At 39.6% G+C, this 7,723-nt stretch overlaps 1 pseudogene; it reads right to left on the reverse strand.

Moving 5' to 3' along the window:
• Positions 1 to 6,629: 6,629 nt before the first annotated feature.
• Positions 6,630 to 7,049, reverse strand: LOC118555419 (small ribosomal subunit protein uS8 pseudogene; annotated as a pseudogene).
• Positions 7,050 to 7,723: the final 674 nt, after the last annotated feature.

The raw sequence follows: 7,723 nt of genomic DNA on the forward strand, positions 1-7,723 counted from the left end.
ATCCATGCAAGTAAAATTTAGAGAAAGAAAAAAGTTGATCACTTCTTTAATAAACCTACAGCCCATTCAGAATTAAGTCTAAATTCATGAACATCTCATACCATGTTCAGTCTTTCCCACATAATTTGTCTCATGTTTTCAGTCATATACCATCTACTCCCAAGTACACACACTAACACTTGAGCCATAGCAAACCACTTAAAGGACCAGATTTGCCACATTTTCTTAGGTCCCTGTTCTTTTATTCACTTTCACTCTACTTATAACACACTTTTCTCTGCCCATCCTTGATGAGCTTTCTCTTCTTTCAACTTAGCCATCATCTTTTCAAGGAAAAGTCTTACTTTGCCTCATCACAGTCACTGTAACCTACATTTACCTCAATTCTAGCCCTTATTACGTTGTATTATAATTGATTTCTTACATGTCTGTCTCTTCCATTAAACTGAGCAAATCAAGAACACAGACTTTGCCTCATTTGTCTTTGTATTTCAAGTGCCTACCGTAATGTTAGCATGTAATAGGATCACAATAAATGCTGGATGGATAAATGATCCCTTTATGAACCTGAGCTTGATTTTCCCTGAAAAGGAGTAGGACCACCTTGCTCATAATGCTTAGTGTCTTTTATGTAGTGTAGCTGGATATGCACCATTCCTTACTCCCTCTCTATAAGCTGCAGTCAGGGTATGGAAGTCACTTCTAAAGCTGTATGAACAGCTGACAGCACAGCTGCTGTGGCATCTGGGGATACACTACTTGTCCCTAAGGAATATTTTTTCTTGGTGCCTAGAAGGTATGGGTTATTTCTTTTTTTAAAGATTTTATTTATTTATTTGAGACAGAGAGAGAGAGAGCATGAGCAGGGGGAGGGACAGGGGGAGGGAGAGGATGAGAAGCAGACTCTCTGCTGAGCGGGGAGCCCGATGCAGGGCTCGATCCCAGGACCCTGAGATCATGACCTGAGCTGAAGGCAGATGCTGAACCAACTGAGTGCCCTAGGTGCCCTGGTATTTGTTGTTTTCTCTCTAATACAAAAAAGGGGAAAAATTCAACTTGCTAATAGCAAAATAAAGCATGATCTCAGGTATTCAAAGTGTAATGATTTTAGAAAGCCCTCACTAAAAAGTTAACACATATTTTTTTTTTTTTTATATAGAGGTGTGTCTTGGATTGGATCCAGGAATAGAAAAAGAACTTCAAATGGAAAAAAAAAAAAAAAAACTATTGAAATATGAATTAAGTCTAGAGTCAGTGTTGTTATCTTAGTTTTGACAAATGTTACATCATACTGTAAGATGTTAACAATAGGGGAAACTGAATAAGGAGTATGTGGGAAATCTGTACTATCTTTGCATTTTTTCTGTGAATCTGAAAGTATTCCAATGAAAGAAATATTTAAAAAATAGGGAGGGGTTGCACAACAGTATGGATATACTTGATGCAAATGAACTGTATATTTAAAAATGGTGAAAATGGTAAATTTTATGTTATGTGTATTTTGACACAATAAAAAATTGGGAAAAGACTAGGTATGCTGGGGGAGAGGGATAAAAAGGGAAAGGAGATACCACTTCTTATTTTTTAAATTTATTTTTTATTTTTTTAAATATGTTTAGTTAGCCAGCATATAGTACATCATTAGTTTTTGGTGTAGTGCTCAGTGATTCATTAGTTACGTATAACACCCAGTGCTCATCACAACACATGCGCTCCTTAATACCCATCACCCTGTTATCCCCTCCCCCGACCCCCCTCTCTTCTGAGACCCTCAGTTCTTTTCCTGGGGTCCATAGTTTCTCATGGTTCGTCTCCCTCTCTGAGGAGATATCACTTTTTAAGCATTGTTTTCACTTCTACAGCATTCCAGGCATTGTACTAGAAATAAAGATGTGTTTTAATCTCCGCTGTTACTGATGAGTTCACCAAGATTGCATGAGTTTAGGTAACATCATATATGGGCCCTGCTTTAATCTATACTTAAAAGAGAGACTCCGGGGTGTATATATATATGTATATTTTGGTTTGCTTTCCTCTTTTGGGGTATATATTTTTTTAATGAGTGATTCAGATGAGTCCAATGATCAGCCAAGTTTGAGGACCACCTCTCTAAGGCTTTTCTATCCCCTGCCTTAAGAGACTATTTCTCTTATCTTGAAGATGAAAGCTGGCAGCGTAGGATCTTGTTTAATGTGGACCATAAGAACTAGAAAGACTCTTACAGCCCAGGGCCAAAGCCTTGAATACTGCAGTGAAGCTAGCAGAGCAGGGTAGAAGGAGAAATATCATAGAACTGGATCAAACATACTCCATGTTAAGGTCTGACTCAAGAAGGTAATTTCCCCTGAAAATTCTTGGTTGTGTATTACAGACTGAATGTGGCTCCACAATATCAATTGGAATGATTTGGCCACTTCTTGTCTTCTCTCTCCATAGATGTTATTGACTGCAGAGACCTCTGGTCACCAGGGAATTTTCAGATAGAGTAAAAAGGCAATTAGAGGCTGGCACGGTGAATGGATTAAGGCAGTGCGCTCAGAAGTTCAGAAACTAAGCAAACAAACACTTAAAGAAACAAACAACTGTGCTTCCTATTTCACTGAGGAGGTGGAAGCAATTAGAAGAGACTTTGCCAGCCTTCCAGTACTGCACCTCCTCACCTACCCGTATCTGTCTCTCCCGCTGTGACTGGCATGAACCGTGCTCCCACCTAAAGACCAGTCTGCCCACTTCTTGGATCAGCCCCTGAACTCCCTCACTTTCTAACATGATGATGTTACTCCTGCAATCCTACACACTCCCTCCCACATCATGCCTTTTCCTACCAGATATTTCACTTCAGAAGATAACTATGCTGTTACTTCCCCCGTCCAAAAAAAAAAAAAAAAAAATCTAATCAAACAAAACAAAATCACCAAAATAAAAAATTAGCTGTCTTGACCTCTTGATAACTCTTCCCCCTTAGCTGGTTGCTACCACATTTCTCTGTCCTGCTTCACCGCAATGCTCTTGAAGATAGTTGTCTATATAGCTTGTCTTAAATTCCTCTTCTTAAATCTAGGCCTTTGCTTCTGCCTCTCCATGAACAGTGCTCTTGGTGAAGGTCACCGATGACCTCTGCATTGCTTAATCCAATGGCCAGTCCTCATTTCTCAGCTCACTGGACTTAGCAGCATTTGACATAGCTCATTCCTCCTTCCTCTCAGAAGTATTTGCTTCATGCAGCTTCCAGGGCTGTGTTTTCCTAATCCCTCACTTGTTGCTCCTTCTCATTCTCCTGATTCTTCCTCACCCTCCTGTCTTCTAAATTTTGGAAAGTGCCAGGCTCAGTTTGGGACTTCTATTGTTATTTATACTCATTCTGCTGGAGATCTCTTTCAACACCTTAATTTTAAATTTTATCTATTTGTTAGTGTTTTCCAGATTTATGTTGCCAGCCTGGAGCTCTCCCCCGAGCTCCATATTAATATATCCAACTGCCTCCTTGACATCTTCACTTAGATATCTAATATGTCCAACTGAACTGCTAATATTCTTCCCCAAGCAAGCTTCTCCTGCAGTTTTCTCCATCTCAGTTCATTTCTAGTTTCTCAGGCCAAAAAGCTATGGTGATTTTTGAATACTCTCTTTTTCTCACACCCCATATACTATCTTTTACAAGTCTTTCTGACAAGTCTTACCCTCTCCAGTCTAACATTCACGTTGTTGCAGAGTAAAGTTTTAGAAAATGTAAATTTTAGCACAGTATTTTGCTGTTTAAAATAATGTCAGAATTCTTTAGCATTCCATTCAGTGGTCTGCATGACCTGGCCTTTTTCTACCTCTCACTTCACCCCAAAAATCCTGTGCTCCAGCCCTACTGCCCTGCTTGTAATTACCTTAAGCCACCAGCTGTTTCAGGACATTATACATTTTTCATACTTTCCCTTCCTTCTGAAATATCCTCCTAACTACTGCAGAATGATTATTTTCTGACCCCTGAGTGTGTAATTGGAATAGACTTACCTGCTCATTGGCAGAACCCTCACATTTGTTCCTCACCCTGTGAGGTAAGAACATCAGACTGAGGGCCTTATTTTACACTAAAGGAGGTACAGCAGTGGACACATAATCAGGAGATCTACTGGTCCTATCACATAACTCATGACTGACATGCTGCCAGCCTCAGAGTGAGGAAATAGACCGCTGAGGTATCAACTCAGAGGTGATCCTCTGCTGGGATAAGGCATCATCTTCAAGGGCACAGAATGCACTCTAAATTAAGCACCAGTGTCTTAGTCTGTTCCACAGACTAGGTAGCTTATAAACAACAGAATTTTATTTCTCACAGTTCTGGATGCTAGGAAGTCCAAGATCAAGGCACCAGCATGGTTGCATTCTGGTGAGAGCTCTATTCTGGTTCATAGCCATTGCCTTCTAGATATGTCATGGTGGAAGGGACTTCGGATATCTCTGGAGTCTCTTTTACAAGAGCACTAATCCCATTCATGGAGGCATCACCCTCATGACCTAAGCACCTCCCAAAGGCCCCACCTAATACCATCATCTTTGGGCATTAGGATTTCAATATATCAATTTTGGGGAAACACAAACATTTGGATCATAGCAGCCAGTACCTTGTGCTATGTTCCCAGTAGTTAGAATGCCTAAGTCCAGGAAACAAGGGGTATAAGTCAGAGTGGCCTAACTCACCATCATTCCCAGTGGCCTACTTTCAGAATTTATCCTTCCTGTTTCCAGAGCTCTGGATCCTGCTGGTTCAGGAGTCTTGGTTCCCAGAGGGGAATGCTTCCACCAAGGCACATAGCAAGGCTCTCATCAAACATTAATGGTGAGCAGGCACAGAAAGGAGTCACTAAATGGCAGGAATCACAGACTCTGATCATCAGGAGACAATGAGGCTGAGAGGATATGTTTGGCACCCAGGTGATCCACTTGCATTTCTCTTGCTACTTACTTGCCCAGTTTTGACAATGAATGAACAGGTGAATCAGCCATGGCCCGAGAAGAGCCTTATAACTGGGGTCTCAGGCTGATCAAGGATGATGGCGTGGGTCACCCCATCAGGTAATCCACCAACTTGGAGAGCTGATAGTTGAGGGCAAGTTTTATGTAGAATAGATGGGGCCTGGAGACCAGCTTTAGCATGGGGACAGTGGCTCATTCTGGTAACTTTTCTCTTAGATGCTTCCCTCAGGAAAAGCCCACGAAATTCCTAAAGGATCTGCTTTCAGAAGTAACATGAAGCACATAGATCTGAGTGAAACAAAGGGTGGGTGGTAATGGATACTGTGTTGTATTGCCCAATTCCCTTTCTCCCCAAAGCCTACAAAACCGCAATACTCATCAGTTCAGCTCTTGAGAGTATAGGTGGCTGGCAGTTCTCAGCGAGTTCCTCTCCAGGGGCTCAGGGTTTATCTTATTTGAGTGGCTGGGGGAAGAGGGACCCTGTATCCAGTGACTGGCTGATGCAAGGATACATAAACTCAGATTTCTTACCTCAGTTTGAAAAAACTTTTAAGGGCTATTCCAGCCCTAGTGCTACCCATGAGATGAGCTGAGGCTTTTGCTGTGACTATCACAGACCAACTGCTTCCTCTTCCTAATCCTGCTTCATTTACTCCCCTCCAGGTGTAGCTTTGGAGAGCATTCCCAACAAATTTGTTGCATGCTAATTTCTGTCTCTGAATCTGCTTCCCAGGGACCCCCAACACATGTCAGGTGCCCCTTCTATCTTCTCTTTCAATTTAGGACCCCCGTATATAACATTTGCACAGTTTTATGTAGGTCTTCTCCCATTTAGACTCTATGCCCTTTGTAAGCAGGGAACATCTGCTTGTTTGATGTGTCATCAGCACCTGGCAGACTGTTTATCAAATGAAAAATGTGCCCCCATGACACCACCAAATAGTTTTGCCCTGGGATATTGAATTTCAGTCCAGAGAAGAAAGGCATGTAAGTGAATAGGATGTTTAATGGGAGTTAGTATGACTGGTAGCATCATTTGTGTATAAGATTTTTGCTGTTTGCTGCATTTGAAGGATTTTTATAAAAAAGATTATTTTATTTTATTTTTTATTTAAATTCAATTAGCCAACATATAGTACATCAGTAGTTTTTGATATAATGTTCAATGATTTATTAGTTGCATATAATACCCAGAACTCATCACATCACAAAATTTTTCTAGCTGATTCTAAATCAGTGTAAATAAAGTAGAAGGCTTGGGCGCCATGAGGTTATGAATAGGATTTCCCCAAATTCCTGTGTTATCTCAGCAAATTTTCAATTTTCTTCCAAAGATTTTTACTTTGGCTAGTCAGCCACATGGATACATTTGGGAATTTTGTGATGGGGGGGAATGTAATTACTACTGTTGATTTCTTAAGATTATTGAGATATTTTTATGAAATTTAAAAAATTTAATGAAATTTGTGGATAATTTAATGAAATCTTACAAATAAATTTGTTTTTAACCTTTAATTTTTAAAAATTTCATAAATCTTGATATGTATCTAAAAAAGAGTAATCTTAAACTCATTGGCAAAAGCCATGACTTTTTTTTAGGGTAGGTAAAAAGTTATTCATTCATTTATCATTCATTTCGTGTTTTTTTCCATTGAGGCGTTTTATTTGCATGTATGTATTACATCTCTAGAAAAGAATCCCAGGATTTTCCCTCCTATGTCTTTTCGTCTTGCTTCTTCATGGTCCATGATGCCAGCTGAAGTTGTCAGTACAATGAAATCAAACTGGTGGGACAGGAGCAGATTACCCCGCCATTTTTCTAGATCTTTGAGTTGTACATCAAATCTGGGGCTGATCACTCCACACTTGTTTAACCTGCCTGTGAGGTTCACAACAATTTTCCCAGCTCTGTGATTATCAGTGATTTCAAATTCACTGATGTAACCATGTTTCATCATCACAGTTAGAAACTGGATGATAACTTTGGAGTATGACCTAATAAGAACCTGGAATTTGCCTCTCTTTTCAGCATTGTTAATGCTCTTGAGAGCATCTGCCAGGACATTTGTGCACACCATTATGGCGGCCCTGAAAGATGGTGGAAAGAGCATTCATTTCGTTTTTAAGCAGACTGTTTTGCACACTGTACTTCCTCTTTTCAAGTGTGTGATATACCAATTTACTGTTCAAATAGTAGTAAAAAGATTCCTTAGATTTTTATGATGTTTTATTAGAGAATGTTTGCACAGTTAATATACTTTGGCATTTATAAATATATCCAGATTTTCAATTTTAGTTTATGAATCTAGTGAATGTTGTACATATTCCCATCAAGAGGCTGAACAAGCTAACCAAAATGTCAAATATCTTTACTTTTTGTCTGGTTTACATAAAATAAGTATCAGAGAAAGAACACCTGATTGGCTCTTGGTGACATCATAGGAATTTCTGGGTGGGTAGTTGGTGCAATAGTCATGGAGAGTAGAGCCCCATGTGAGAGTCAAAATACTTAAACATGCCCAGTGGGTGACTAATCTTGGACTTGAGCACAGATTGATGGCCACATCTAATGATTGGTATCAGTGAGCAGTACATAAGTTTCTGCAGGCTTGCTTGACTTTATAGCTTATCACAAACATGACAGTGATTTATGTGATTTCATAATATTATTATAAAACCTTCAAAATTATGGATTGTTGGTTAAAATCTGAATCATCAGTGAACCTGGAAAATAGTAATAATACAGATTACATGA

This window comes from Halichoerus grypus, chromosome X (assembly GCF_964656455.1).
Source record: "Halichoerus grypus chromosome X, mHalGry1.hap1.1, whole genome shotgun sequence".
In the NCBI taxonomy this organism is placed as follows: domain Eukaryota; kingdom Metazoa; phylum Chordata; class Mammalia; order Carnivora; family Phocidae; genus Halichoerus; species Halichoerus grypus.